The sequence below is a fragment of the Dendropsophus ebraccatus genome, chromosome 14, assembly GCF_027789765.1.
Source record: "Dendropsophus ebraccatus isolate aDenEbr1 chromosome 14, aDenEbr1.pat, whole genome shotgun sequence".
In the NCBI taxonomy this organism is placed as follows: domain Eukaryota; kingdom Metazoa; phylum Chordata; class Amphibia; order Anura; family Hylidae; genus Dendropsophus; species Dendropsophus ebraccatus.
This window is the reverse complement of record NC_091467.1, coordinates 47,702,078-47,718,069: the sequence shown is the minus strand read 5'-3', so window position 1 is coordinate 47,718,069 and position 15,992 is coordinate 47,702,078. Positions and strand designations below refer to the sequence as shown.

The 15,992-nt window shown below is 44.1% G+C and overlaps 1 protein-coding gene across 1 annotated transcript in view; it reads left to right on the top strand.

Moving 5' to 3' along the window:
* The first annotated feature begins 10,338 nt into the window (after nt 1–10,338).
* Nucleotides 10,339–15,992, top strand: part of RGS19 (regulator of G protein signaling 19) — a 45,372-nt gene continuing 39,718 nt past the window's right edge. The window contains exon 1 of the mRNA XM_069951685.1: nt 10,339–10,471. The gene's annotated coding sequence lies outside the window, so the exon portion shown is untranslated. The remainder of the gene's footprint in view (nt 10,472–15,992) is intronic.

The window sequence follows — 15,992 nt, the reverse complement described above, 5'->3', positions numbered from 1 at the left end:
TATAACCTGATTAGCATTTGTGAAGGCAACAAAAGGAAAATAGCCTTTAATACCCAAGATGGTCACTATGAGTATTCGGTTATGCCGTTTGGGCTCTGCAATGTTCCAAAATGTTGTAAATGAAATCTTTTGTGACTTGCTGTACTCTTGTGGCATAATATGCATGGATGATATTCTCATCTTTTGATCCAACCTGGACTCTCATATCCACTATGTCTGTTTGGTCCTAAGCAGGGGCGTAACTAGAAATGGCTGGGCCCCATAGCAAACTTTTGATTGGGATAGATGTCCCCCTCTCCCCCTTCCTTATAGATGCCCCCTTCTCCCTCCCTTATAGATGTCCCCCTCTCCCCCCTTCCTTATAGATGTCTCCCTCTCCCCCCCTTCCTTATAGATGTCCCCCTCTCCCCCCTTCCTTATAGATGCCCCCTTCTCCCTCCCTTATAGATGTCCTCCTCTCCCCCCTTCCTTATAGATGCCCCTCTCTCCCCCCTTCCTTATAGATGTCCCCCTCTCCCCCCTTCCTTATAGATGTCCCCCTCTCCCCCCTTCCTTATAGATGTCTCCCTCTCCCCCCCTTCCTTATAGATGCCCTCCTATCCCCCCCTTCCTTATAGATGCCCTCCTCTCTCCCCCTTCCTTTATAGATAACCCCCTCTCCCCCCTTCCTTATAGATGTCTCCCTCTCCCCCCCTTCCTTATAGATGCTCTCCTATCCCCCCCTTCCTTATAGATGTCCCCCTCTCCCCCCTTCCTTATAGATGTCTCCCTCTCCCCCCCTTCCTTATAGATGCCCTCCTATCCCCCCCCTTCCTTATAGATGCCCTCCTCTCCCCCCCTTCCTTATAGATGTCCCCCTCTCCCCCCCCCTTCCTTGTAGATGCCCTCTTCTCCCCATCCCCCTTATAGATGCCCTCTTCTCCCCATCCCCCTTATAGATGCCCCCTTCTCTCCCCCCCCCCCCCCCCCCGGAAAGCAAAAAAAACAAACAAACTCACCTTACAATGCGCTCCCCCGTCAAGCCTTTTTCCTGTCAGTCCCCCGTCTGATGCGCGGCTGCCGGGGGTGTCGCGTCCTATCCCCGCGCATCAGACGGGGGACTGACAGGAGCGCTGTCGGTCGGTCCCGTGCTCCTCCTGGCCCAGTGACTCCTTTTCCCTATGGTTGGGAAAGGAGGAGCACGGGACCCGCGTCACGGGCCCCCTGCTACGGGGCCCCGTAGCAGCCGCTATGGCTGCTACGGCGGTAGTTCCGCCAGTGGTCCTAAGGTGCTTTAGGTAGAATCGCCTCTTTGCCAAACTGAAGAAAAGCAAAACTGGAGAAATGCCTGTTACATCAACCCAGCCTTCCTTTCCTGGGCCATATTGTCTCTGACAAGGGTCTTCAAATAGATCCAGCCAAGCTCTCAGCCATTCTCCAATGGCCTTGTTTGGCTTTTATTGGCCATCGGCCGGGCTATCCAGTGCTTTTTAGGTTTTGCCAACTATTACTGTCAGTTCATCCCACACTACTCCACGGTAGTGGCACCTTTTGTAGCACTTACCAAAAAGAATGGCAACCCGAACTCTTGACCTCCAGAGGCAGAGGAGGCTTTCTGTCGCCTAAAGTCAGCATTTGCTTTGGCTCCCATCCTGTTCGCTCGGATCCTTCGAGACACTTATCCTTAGTAGGTGCTGGGGCAGTTCTTACCCAAAAGGATGCTAAGGGCAAAATCCGAACCTGTGTTTTCTTCTCAAAGACCTTTTCTCCTGCAGAGAGGAACTACAGAATTGGGGATCGTGAAATTTTGGCAATTAACCTGGCACTAGAAGAGTGGTGTCATCTTTTGAAGGGCACTAGACATTCTATCAGCATCTTTACAGATCACAATAACTTTCTTTATCTTCAGACAACCCAATGTCTCAACCCTAGGAAAGCCCGTAGGTCCCTTTTCTTCTCATACTTCAATTTCGTTATATATTTCCGCCCTTCAGAGAAGAACGTCAAGGCTGATGCCTTGTCACGTGCCTCTAATGTCCTCGGGCAGGATTCGGCTCCTCATAATATTGTGCCTCCAAAATGTTTGTTCTATTGCCACCTAGGAAGACTTACGTTTGACTGGCTCTAAGGATAAACCCTCCTCAGCTGGCAACACTGTTATATGGGTAGTCACTGACTGTTTCTCGAAGATGTCTCATTTCCCTCTCCCAGGGCTTCCCTTGGCACCCTGGCTGGCCAGCCTTTTCTTCCAGCACATCTTTCATTTACATGGGTTACCTCTTAATATCATCTCTGACCAATTTGTCTCTAATCTCCATTCTTCATTGTCTATGGACGACATCCTCAACCCCCTTTGCGGCTGCCCTCTTCCTCAGATGTTCCTGCCCGCTGTTGATGACTTGGTCTGAGACTTCATTGCTATCTGGCGTAAGGCTTATCAGTCTGTGTTACAGGCTTTCTCTCGTATGAAGTCCCAGGCGGATAAAAAGAGAAGACCTGTAATATTTTTCGCTCCAGGTGACAAGGTGTGGTTTTCTTCCAAGTAAAGCTACAAGCTGGGTACTCATTTCATAGGCCCTTATGTGGTGTTTAAACGCATCAATCCTATGGGTTACAAATCCAGGCCTCCCTTTAAAGGGGTTATCCAGCGCTACAAAAACATGGCCACTATCCTCCAGAGACAGCCCCACTCTTGTATCCTGCTTGGGCGGGGTTTCGCTGCTCAGTTCCATTGAAGTGAATGTCGTGTTGTCTCTGAAAGAAAGTGGCCATGTTTTTGTAGCACTGGATAACCCCTTTAACGTATTTACTGAATCAGCCATGATGACATCATGTGGCAGAGAGGTCCATAGTCTCACTACTCTTAGGGCCCTATTCCACAGTAACGATAATCGGCCGGATCGGGCCCATTTGGCCCCGATTCGGACGATTATCGTTCGGTGAAATAGAGAGAACGATCAGCTGATGATCGTGTCATCGGCTGATCGTTCATTTAGGGCCAGACCTAAAATGATCGTTCCCCCACAGCGGTGCGCGGCGGGCGACCGACGATTTGAGAAGAAACAGCATCATCATCATACATTACCTGGCTGCAGGGCTTCTTCTCTGCGCTGTCTTCATCCCCGGGTCCCGCGCGCTCTATCTTCTGAATGGCCGGTCAGCTGACGGAGCGCTCAGCCAATCACAGGCCGGGACCGCCGCGGCCTGTGATTGGCTGAGTGTGGCCTGTCAGCTGACCGGCCATTCAGAAGATAGAGCGCGGGGGACCCGGGGAGGAGACAGAGCGGAGGACAAGCCCTGCAGCCAGGTAATGTATGATGCTGCAAGAACATCGGTAACGATGTCTTTGCAGCCCTCGCTCAACGATCATCGGGCCGTGGAATAGGCATCTAGCAGAATCTAGGAATCTAGCAGATCGCCGCTCGTTTACATCGTTGATCGGGCCCTCCTCAGCCCGTGGAATAGGACCCTTACAGTAAAGAATCCCTGCCTGTGCTGGTGGTGAAACCTTCTTTCCTCTAGGCATATAGGATGCCCCCTTATCATGGTTAGAGACCTAGGTGTAAAAACATCACTACAAAGTTCTCTGTTCTGTCCGTTCATATATTTGTACATTGTGATTAGATCGCCCCTGAGACATCTTTTTTCTAAAGTAAACCCTTAAGCTTGATAACCTGTCCTGGTACTGTAAACCACCCATTCCCTTAATGACCTTTGTTGCCCTCCTCTGCACCCGCTCCAGTTCAGCAGTGTCCTTCTTATATACCGGTGCCCAAAACTGTACACAGTATTCCATGTGTGGTCTGACCAGTGATTTATAAAGAGGCAAAACTATGTTCTCATCTTTAGCATCTATACCTCTTTTGATGCATCCCATTATTTTATTAGCCTTGGCAGCTGCTGCCTGTCACTGATCACTAAAGTTGAGTTTACTGTCCACCATTACCCCCAGCTCAACTGTACTTATTATTTCTATGGCCCAAGTGCATAACCTTACATTTATCCGCATTAAACTTAATTTGCTATTTATCTGCCCAAGCCTCCACCCTGAGCTGTGTACTGTATCTAGTGCTGCTATTGTGAGTGATCCTGTCTGCTGAGTCACTGTATCTAATTCTATCAGAAGAGAACTGTGTGCTGAGCCTCTGTATCTAATCCTATCATGTGATACTGCCTGATAAGCTTTGTATCTAGTCCTATCAAGTGTGATACTGTATGCTGGGTCACCCTAATCCAGTTCTTCTCAAACTTTTTCTACTGGAGCCTCATGCAACAGACAAAATGATGCCTGGGCCTCACCAGACTGACCAAGAGGATGCTGGGCCCTCACCATCTATGATAGAAGTCCATGCAAATATAAAAAACTATTGCTTAGTCCATTGTGTCCTTATCTCTGTATAACATAAAGTAAGTTCCTAAAGCAGAGTTTGTTGCAGTCAGGAAAAGGACTGGGCACTTTTGTGAGAACTGCCTCCCCAGCTGTGCCTCACCAGCAACAAGGGGGCGCCTCACTGGTGAAGCCCGCCTCACAGTTTGAGACGCACTGCCCTAATCCTATCAATGTGTTATACTGTGTGCTGAGCTGTGTATCTAGTCCTGTCATGTGTGATACTGTGTGCTGAGCTGTGTATCTAGTCCTGTCATGTATGATACTGTGTGCTGAGCTGTGTATCTAGTCCTACCATGTGTGATACTGTGTGCTGATCTGTGTATCTAGTCCTGTCATGTATGATACTGTGTGCTGAGCTGTGTATCTAGTCCTACCATGTGTGATACTGTGTGCTGATCTGTGTATCTAGTCCTACCATGTGTGATACTGTGTGCTGATCTGTGTATCTAGTCCTGTCATGTATGATACTGTGTGCTGAGCTGTGTATCTAGTCCTTGCATGTGTGATACTGTGTGCTGAGCTGTGTATCTAGACCTGTCATGTATGATACTGTATGCTGAGCTGTGTGTCTGTCTAATCCTATCATGTGTGATATTGTGTGCTAAGCTTGTATCTAATCCTATCGTGTGATACTGTGTGCTGAGCTGTGTGTCTAATCCTATCATGTGTGATACTGTGTGCTGAGCTGTGTATCTAGTCCTGTCATGTATGATACTGTGTGCTGAGCTGTGTATCTAGTCCTGTCATGTGTGATACTGTGTGCTGAGCTGTGTATCTAGTCCTGTCATGTGTGATACTGTGTGCTGAGCTGTGTGTCTAATCCTATCATGTGTGATACTGTGTGCTGAGCTGTGTATCTAGTCCTGTCATGTATGATACTGTGTGCTGAGCTGTGTATCTAGTCCTGTCATGTATGATACTGTGTGCTGAGCTGTGTGTCTAATCCTATCATGTGTGATACTGTGTGCTGAGCTGTGTGTCTAATCCTATCATGTGTGATACTGTGTGCTGAGCTGTGTATCTAGTCCTGTCATGTGTGATACTGTGTGCTGAGCTGTGTATCTAGTCCTGTCATGTGTGATACTGTGTGCTGAGCTGTGTGTCTAATCCTATCATGTGTGATACTGTGTGCTGAGCTGTGTGTCTAATCCTATCATGTGTGATACTGTGTGCTGAGCTGTGTATCTAGTCCTGTCATGTGTGATACTGTGTGCTGAGCTGTGTATCTAGTCCTGTCATGTGTGATACTGTGTGCTGAGCTGTGTGTCTAATCCTATCATGTGTGATACTGTGTGCTGAGCTGTGTGTCTAATCCTATCATGTGTGATACTGTGTGCTGAGCTGTGTATCTAGTCCTGTCATGTGTGATACTGTGTGCTGAGCTGTGTGTCTAATCCTATCATGTGTGATACTGTGTGCTGAGCTGTGTATCTAGTCCTGTCATGTGTGATACTGTGTGCTGAGCTGTGTGTCTAATCCTATCATGTGTGATACTGTGTGCTGAGCTGTGTATCTAGTCCTGTCATGTGTGATACTGTGTGCTGAGCTGTGTATCTAGTCCTGTCATGTGTGATACTGTGTGCTGAGCTGTGTGTCTAATCCTATCATGTGTGATACTGTGTGCTGAGCTGTGTATCTAGTCCTATCATGTGTGATACTGTGTGCTGAGCTGTGTATCTAGTCCTGTCATGTGTGATACTGTGTGCTGAGCTGTGTGTCTAATCCTATCATGTGTGATACTGTGTGCTGAGCTGTGTGTCTAATCTTATCATGTGTGATACTGTGTGCTGAGCTGTGTATCTAGTCCTATCATGTGTGATACTGTGTGCTGAGCTGTGTATCTAGTCCTGTCATGTATGATACTGTGTGCTGAGCTGTGTGTCTAATCCTATCATGTGTGATACTGTGTGCTGAGCTGTGTGTCTAATCCTATCGTGTGATACTGTGTGCTGAGCTGTGTATCTAGTCCTGTCATGTGTGATACTGTGTGCTGAGCTGTGTATCTAATCTTATCATGTGTGATACTGTGTGCTGAGCTGTGTGTCTAGTCCTGTCATGTGTGATACTGTGTGCTGAGCTGTGTATCTAATCCTATCATGTGTGATACTGTGCGCTGAGCTGTGTATCTAATCCTATCATGTGTGATACTTTAATATCATGTGTGGCCTACAATAAGAATGCCTTCTCTGGCTTCTTTAGGAGCCTATAGTGTGTTCCCCAGGACTCGGCCGGCAGGAAGTTCTCCATAATGGGATGAATCTTATCAGGACACTTAAAGCTCTTATTGCTAAAATAGCAACTGATGGTTAAAGAATGAGCAGCAACATGTCCTCTGCCGGAATATTCCCACAGTGTGGGGCCTCCATATACTGCTGCTGTACATGGTCACAGATGTCTGCTCCTAGTACAGTCCGGGGTTAAGAAATGTAAGGGCCCTATTACATGGGACGATTATCCCTAAAAATTACTATATTGTTCGAATTTAAACGATCTGTTGAGCTGTACCGAAAATCATTGTTAAACATTCAATGTAATTCCACATTCGTTCGCTAATCCTTTGGATCAGATTGAGTAAAAGATTGTAGTAACGATGGTAACGAACGACTATCATTCTTCCTAATATGGTGATCGATTTCAGGTAGCTTTCATTTGTGATCGTTAATCATTAAAAATCACTTTATCTAATACAACCCAACGGCCCTCCATTTGTTAGGCAGGTTCGCTCATCTCTAGTTTTTACTGCGAACGTCAAAATAATGATCATGATTAGAGATGGGCGTCCCGGGTTCGGGTTCAAGTCCATCCGAACCCGAACGTTCGGCATTTGATTAGCGGGGGCTGCTGAACTTGGATAAAGCTCTAAGGTTGTCTGGAAAACATGGATACAGCCAATGACTATATCCATGTTTTCCACATAGCCTTAGAGCTTTATCCAACTTCAGCAGCCACCGCTAATCAAATGCCGAAAGTTCGGGTTTGGATGGACTTGAGCATACTGGAGGTTCGCTCATCTCTAATCATGATCATTATTTTCTGATGTCTTTTGCAAACAGTGGACGTTTTTTATTAGTTGTTCACACACAGTATATTTTTTCCACCGTTCTTCCTCCGTTTTTACTATTAAATTCAATGGACTTTTCAATTAAGACACACCTAAAATCCATGTGGTAATCCCAAACTAGAATAATGTGCCAACAGCCGTCATTGCACTAAGGGAAGGCCAGACAGCTAAAAAAACGTCCGTTATTTTAGACTCAAAATAACGGACGTTATTTTATACGGAGCTGAAAAAAACGTTGTGTGAACATAGCCATAGTCTGGATCACTCTTCATACCGGACTAACTTGAATGTTGTATTTGTTGTTTCATTGTTATCTATAAAGAAAGTGAAGAAGAAATAAAATTTTGATAATGTTGTTGGGAAACAGAGACAATAAATTCTTACTACCGTGTTTCCCCAAAAATAAGACCTTAAGTGCCTTATATTAATTTTTGCTCCCAAAGAGGCACTATGTTATCTTCGGGTGGCCGGCCGAACCGCTCCGACCGACCCTCGTGCCGGTCGCCCTCTGCCGCTGAGCATAACTGGCTGACCGGGCTGACTGGCACGAGGGACGGTTGGAGCGGTTCGGTCGGCCGCCCGAAGATGACATCATTGTCGGAAGATGGCGGACGGGGGTCGACACGGATCAGGTGAGTATAGAGCACTACACTTCCGGGTCTGGTGTGGGTGGGGGGAAACACGGGGAAGGGGGCCATTCACTAACATAACATACATTACAAAGTTGTATAACTTTGTAATGTGTGTTATTTAGTGAATAATTGTTTAGCGCCGCACTACCCCTTTAAGCTAGTAGGTAGGATAGTGTGGATGTCCTATTTTAGGAGGGTGTACAGAGAATTATTCCCACCAGCCATGACTGCTTTGGCGCTGAGGACCGCCCTGATCGCTAGATATAGTTTATATATGTAGATGTCTAGTATAGTTTACATATGGCGTGGGGGATTTACAGAAACCTGATACCAATTACTTATGTGTTTGGGAACAGTGCTACAGGCTGGTATTACACTGTAGTTATATGTTCAGATGTGATTTTGTGGGCATTGGATTCCTTTAAGATTTTTTTTCACTATGTGCAGCTTATTTTGGTTTGTGACCAATTGGTGTTTTTTTGGGTCAACAATAACAAAGACACCGAAATGTATATAGAGCATATAAAAAAGGAAAGTGACAACTGATATGACCACATTTCTGTGTCAGAGACATTTTAAAGCTCATTTGCCCGTTTTCCTACCAAACATAGATAATTTACAACATATTAAGTGGACTAACTGCATTACCAGGTACAGTTGCTTTGTGTGTACAGCACCTATACAGTCTGTTCCTCTCATGTGACTGCAATAATGAGCATATTGTCAAATCCCCACTAATCTGACATTGATGGCCTATGGACAAGACTACAACTACTGTTATACTACCCCCCAAATGTACAAGAATTTAAAGGGGAACTACGGATAAGAAAAACTTGTTTTCTATTAAAAGTACATCAAAAGTTATATAGATGTGTCTATACAATGCATTACCGTATCTATGCGGTTCTGCCACACTGGTAGCTGATAGAAATCCAGGAGGTGAAAAAAATGGCCCCTGTGCCAATTCACATTGTCTCCTGCTCCCACTGCTTTCCCACCTTAGGAGACAAATCTTCCATGTCTCTGTCTCACATTGTGTGTGTTTGCTGAGCACAGGCTGATGATGCAGACAGGGGGCAGGGTGTGATGTCACAGGAGGCTTAGCTGGATCCCCCAATCCTCTGAGTGATTCACCATCTCTGACTGGTCAGAAGCAGGTGCAGCACTAATTTTACTGATTGTGATGGGTGGGGGACTGATGATTAGCTGAGAGAAAGCATTGCATTGTGGGAACTGCTCAACCAGGAAGGACAGAAACACAATACAGAACAATCCCCCCCCCCCCCCAAGAAATTGACTTTTGGTAGTTTCAAAACTGGGATAGACAGGTAAGTAATGCTATATTCTTCTGCATAAGTTTCATTTTTTTTTAACCTCTACCTGAAGTTCCCCTTTAACTACTATACTACTAGCCAGAATAAGGGCAACCAGCCTGAAACAGGATTGTGTCTACCTGTGTATCCCCTTCCTTGCTGCAGCTCTGTCATGGAATAAATGATTGATCGCAATGGTAGTGAGTGCCCAATTTTTTTCTTAGTTGCTATAACTACTATAACACAGCATCAAATCTGCACCATCAAATCTGCTGTGCATCCGCAGCAGATCCGCAGCAGATTTGGTCAAATCTGCTGCATATCCGCAATAGAAAATCCACTGCGATACAGTATACAGTGTGAAGCTACCCTAACACTCCATACTATTCTAAGATCTTCATGGCAATGCAGCATGTCTATTGAGCAGAACCCATCATGGTGACATTCTATAGGGTCAGGAGGCAGGGTTCGTCTCTCTGTAACCTTCTTTGCTGTTGCTGGAGAAATAAACATTTATGAGTTTTGCAATAAGTTCAGGAACAGAAAAAAAAAAAAGCTGATGGGGCACAAGGCTGGATGACAGGCTGAGGTGGCTGATCTATGAAGCCATATAGAGAAACATGAAGCCAAAAGGAGGAAGTGGAAAAGACTTGGGTACCCTGCCCCCTGCACTGCCGTCATTAACCCTTGCAGCACACTGAGTTCTCAAAAAATCCTGTTCAATACCTTTCAGCAGCTGCCTGAGAAAACATTATTTTCCAGCACTATTCCCTGCAACCCGCTCATGTGGCTGCATCTCACATTATTGTTTACCGTCACATTATGAGAAAGAGAGAGAAAAAAAAAAGCGGAAATGCACTGAATTAAGTAACTTCATGGTGGTTTAGGGGTGTGGCTTGGGTGATTCACATCATATACTGCATAAGGATTTTTGGGGACATATATACATTGTAAGGCGTACCAGACACCTAAAATATGAAGATAGTTATGCATCTGCACATTGGTACCAATCATCCAGAATTAGAGGGTGGTCCAAAACTTTGAGAGTCAAGAGGTGCAACTCCAATTGGCAAAGGTAGTGGAAGTGGCAGAAAAGGTATGAATCATTTTGTGTTATTTTTTTGTTATTTTACAGTCTGATTCGAATGTAACTGAGCAAATACTACAGTAAGTTACTAGTTTGGTTTGTAGTCGTACTATGAATAGTCTCTAGGGTTGCTGTCTGTTCAATGGCTTGTGTCTCTCCAGCTGTTGTGAAACTACAATTACCAGCATGCCCTGACCACTTGTGAAGGGGGAAGTAGCTAAAGGAGGTGCAGAAGTAGCCCTGGTACCTCAGGGGCCTTGTTAGGGCCGTATTACAGGGGGCGATTATCAATCGAAAATTCTTTCGGATTTAAACGATAATCGTTTTGTGTAATTGCAGACAACGATTAAACGACCAACGAGAAATCGTTGATTGTTTGATCGAATCTGGACCTATTGTCATCGTTGATCTTCACAAATTGTTGGAACATCATTCGGTGTAATAACACATTGTTTGGTCCTTCCCTGGTCTAACAGCCAGGAAAGGACGAGCGCAAGAACGACTGTAAGTAACAGCCATCATCCTGTGTAATAGGGTTATTGATTAAGATCGTTCGTCATAGCAGTCGTTTGAGATTGTTTATCGTTAATCGCCGTAAAATGGTCTAGTGTTATACCACCCTTATGGGCTTTCCATTTAAGCCCAAGAATTTCAAGTTACATCTCTGTCCTGCATGTTGAGAGTTGTAGTGTAACTTAAGTTCTGTGCATTAAGAAGCACTTTGACTGCTGGGTTCTGCAATCAAATTTGCATAACAAGGAACCAGGGCTCCTGTGAGCTCCATAGGTGCAACTTTTACGTCAGCGACAACAATACAGTTACAGATTATACTTGTTATGTAAAACAACAAAAAGTGGCCATAGTGTCCCGGCAGAATGTTTGTTCTCCATGAAGAAAATTGCAACATTGTGTCTGATTTCCATAGGCAAATAACTTTTCTTTACTAATACATAACCCTAATTTAAAGGGACATTCCACTTTTTATTATGTTCTGAAAGGTCAGAATAACAACAGCATGAAACCCTGCTAATTCCCAGAAGGAAGAAACTATCATGTTCAGAAAGGCTTGCACATCTTCAAAGGAAACTATTAGCAGGTTAGAAGTATCTCCCTATAGCGCCATGGGGGGCCGAGGATTAAGGTAAGTTTTAGGGATGGTCCGAACCGAGTATGAACCCGAACCCTTGGTAATGATTCCCGCTGTCTGCCCGCTCCGTGCAGCGGGCGGATCCAGCGGGAGGACCGCCTGGAAAACTGGGATACAGCCATAGCCATAGGCTGTAACCCAGTTTTCCAGGCAGTCCTCCCACTTTATCCACCCGCTCCACGGAGCGGGCAGACAGCGGGAATCTGATCTGATCGGAGGGTTCGGACCATCCCTAGTTAGTTTCTTACTTTCATCCCCAGCGCTGTTTCCGTAATATTAGGAGTTTAATCCTTATGCCACTATCTCATTTTGGTGCACTGGGAACCCCGTGCGCTATAGAGAGATATAAGCAGCCTAGATGCTTCTAACCTGCTGATAGTTTCCCTTTAAAGTGGGGGTTCCCAGGAAGAAATGTTTTTTAATGAACTGGGGGCATGAAGTTATACAGATTTGTAATTTACTTCTATTTAAAGAAAAACTTGAACCTTCTTGTACTTCTCATCTGTTGTCTGCCCTCCAGGAAGTGGTTTATTCTTTCCAGTCTGACACAGTGCTCTCTGCTGCCACCTCTGTCCATGTCAGGAACTGTACAGAGCAGTAGATAATCCCCTTGAAAAAACTCTCCAGCTCTGACATGGACAGAGGTGGCAGCAGAGAGCACTGTGTCAGATTGGAAAGAATCCACAACTTCCTGCAGGGCATTCAGCAGCTGATAAGTACTGGAATACTTGAGTATCTTTTAATATAAGTAATTTACAAATGTATAATAAACAGAAGGGGGAATTACTTAAAACGTAACCATTAATAATCATCTAAAATTCACCAGGTATGTGCACCCATTACCTAAAATGAGTTTAGCTCCTGATCCATGCAAGCCATACTGATAAACCAGTGGTGTAGTTACCGTAGAGGCAGACCACAAAACTGCTATAGGGCATGGGTGGCAAGGGGGCCCAGGCGAAATGTGGTCTTCCTCCATGGTACTAGTAGCTTCAGCACTGACAGCGGCAGGGCCCCTGCCCACAATATGAATATGTGTATGCTCAGTTGATCAGCCTTTCAATGGCATGGATGTAGGTGCTAGTGGTGGTCACTGACACTATATTGTCTATACGGCTTGACAGAGCTCAGTCTTTTAATTCTGGCACTTGGTAAAGTCCCCTAAGTCAAAATCCACCAATGACAGAAAACTAAAGGCGGTATTCTCCTTTAATTTTTATTACTGTCATTAAAAATAACTTATGACATATGACGCATATCAAAAGTTATTGATCTCAGTGGGTCTCACTGCTGAGATCCCTTCTGATCCGGAGATATAGGCGGGGAGAGCATGACAGCAGCGCCCCCAGTGGCAGTGGTAAGCACACCTTTTACAGTGCTTGTATTATGTTAATATATAGAGGTTCGGGACTGTTGTGATGGTCATGGTGAACCTTCTCTGCACTCCATCACGTTTACTTCTGCCCTGCACCGGTCCGCTAAAAGCGAATTGTTGACTGGTTGCTATGGCGTTAACTAAATACTTGTCTCCCAATCGGCATAAGAGATAAGCGACCACCCTGAATTCCCAATATTCTATTAAAGCACGAATAATACTTTGAACATGTGTCCGTTATTTAGCAAGACACATCCAGGAAGGAAAAAGAGGAAACGCGGAGATGTAATCTGACTCTGGTCACTGCCGTGATAAAGATCTGCTGGTGTTTTTTTATAATAACTTGTTACAGTTTGTTCAGAACTTCCCAGGCAGTTTCTCTGTTCTACAAAGATCATCCTCAGTGTATTTCTGGTGTGGAGTGAGATGACACTACCGAAAATATTTACAAACAACTTAAAGGACAACTCCAGGCACAGTAAAAATAACATTATATCATATTGTAAACAATCCTAGGGTAAACATTTCACTAAACACATTATTTTTATTATTTTTAGTAGCCCTTTCCATCATACCTCAGGATGGAACACAGATGTCACATTCTGCTAACTAGGGGATGAGCCTCTCTTCTCCGCTCATTGTTCTCCTGAGAGGGAAGGGGAGGAAAAATAAGCTTATGCAAAAGAATATAACTACTATAATACTGCTCCTATGTACAAGATTATAACTACTGTAATACTGCCTCCTATATACAAGAATATAACTACTATAATACTGCTCCTATGTACAAGAATATAACTACTATAATACTGCCCCCTATGTACAAGAATATAACTACTATAATACTGCCCCTATGTATAAGAATATAACTACTATAATACTGCCCCCTATGTACAAGAATATAACTACTGTAATACTGCCTCCTATGTACAAGAATATAACAACTATAATACTGCTCCTATATACAAGAATATAACTGCTATAATACTGCTCCTATGTACAAGAATATAACTACTGTAATACTGCCTCCTATGTACAAGAATATAACAACTATAATACTGCTCCTATGTACAAGAATATAACTACTGTAATACTGCTCCTATGTACAAGAATATAACTACTGTAATACTGCTCCTATGTACAAGAATATAACAACTATAATACTGCCTCCTGTGTACAATATAATACTAAAATACTCCTCTTTCTCTACAAAAATGTCATATAGGTATATGTGAGCAGGATCACTTGTATGCCATGTACAGCCTTTGTTAAACAGAAGGAAATAGATTATTTCAAGATTCAGTCAGATTTCCAATGAGGGAGATGGGAGAGGGGTACTCATACAACTATTGTACTATGTGGGCAATTATTGTGCAAAAAAAAGTATGGATATCAACGTCTTTAATGTGTTTATTGGCCACATAGTTTATTCTGATAAAGAATGTTCAAAAAAGTTTGACCAGTAAAAAAAAAAATGTATAAATATAACCGCATAGCGAACTATACCAAATACTGCTATTGAGAAGACAGAAGAATCGTTTCAAACTCTGTTCTCTAGTCTGTTTTTTTGCTTTGGGAAACAAACGCTGGCTGCAGAAGTTGGATGCAGCCATAAAGCATCCAACTTCTGCAGCCGCTGCAAATCAAATGCTGCACACTTGAGTTCTGAAGAACCCGAGCATGCGCGAGTTGTACGCATTTCTACTATACAGCTTAGGCACTGCATAGGGTACTATTAGACGGACCAATGATGGCCTGATCAATAATGTAAATGAGCCACGATCTGCTAGATCGGCACTCATTTGCTGAGCCTATTACTCGGTAATCATTTAACAAGGGCTGTACATATATATCAATAGCGATGTCCGTGCAGCCCTTGCCCTAAACTGGATACAGTACTTCTCCATGCTTCCATTGTTCTCCTGCCCTGTCGCTGCTGCAGCTTCAGAGCTGTCTCTGAACTGACTGGTCGCTCAGCCAATCACTGGCCCTTATGAGCAGTCTGTCAGTTCAGAGACCGCTCTGAAGCTGCAGTGGCGACTCTGGGAAGTGAACAGAGGGCAGAAGAACACTGGAAGCATGGAAAGGTAATGGAATGGACAGTTGTTATTTTTTTTACACAATCGTCATCCGTCGGCCGTAAATCGCTTTTACACATGTGCGGTTGGCGGCCGTCGATTTTAGGACCTAAAGATAAGATAAATGTCCGATTACCGCTCCATATAGATGTTTCCAAGGACGCTCTCACGCGTCCTTTATTCTGCTATAGATGTCCAGCACTGGCGGGGTTATTGAGAAAAGGAGGAGAAAGCGCAGGCATAAGATGTGCGCCAAATGCCAACAACCTTTACCTGATGAATGGGAAAGTGATGTTTGTGAACTCGGTCTTGCTGTTGTTGATGATTCATCTGTCCAATCTGAGGCAAAGCAATTTTAGCTCATGGTTTAAGTCCCAATTATATGAAGCATTTCAGGAAGTGGCACAATCGCATAAATCAAAGCGCAAAAGGTTGGAGCAACCCTCCAGTCATAAATCTGGCTCGTCCTCATCCTCTGATCTTCAACAAATTTCCAAGGGGGAAATATTGTCGGATGATTCCTCTTCAAGTGACATGGATGAATGTTATTTATTCCATAATGACAAAGCCAATAAATTAATAAAAGCTGCAAAAAAAAAAAAAACAACAACATAACAACAACCTGTAAAATCAATCAGATGAATTACTTAATAATGAGGTGTTAGTTTCCTAAAAGGATGTAAATCATGTTTCCGGACCATCTGGTCCTTAACCCTTTCTCGCCACAGCAATATTTGTTTTCTTCCCCCTTGCACTCTATCTGTAACATTTACACATTTACATTTACAACCTTTTTTAATATATCCAACTGTGTTTCCAGAACATAGAAAAATTATTTTATTCTCCTGTTCAAAGTGTTAGGGTATAAACACACACACCGTATACGCAGCGTATTTACTGCTGCGATACGCAGCAAATACGCAGCAGATT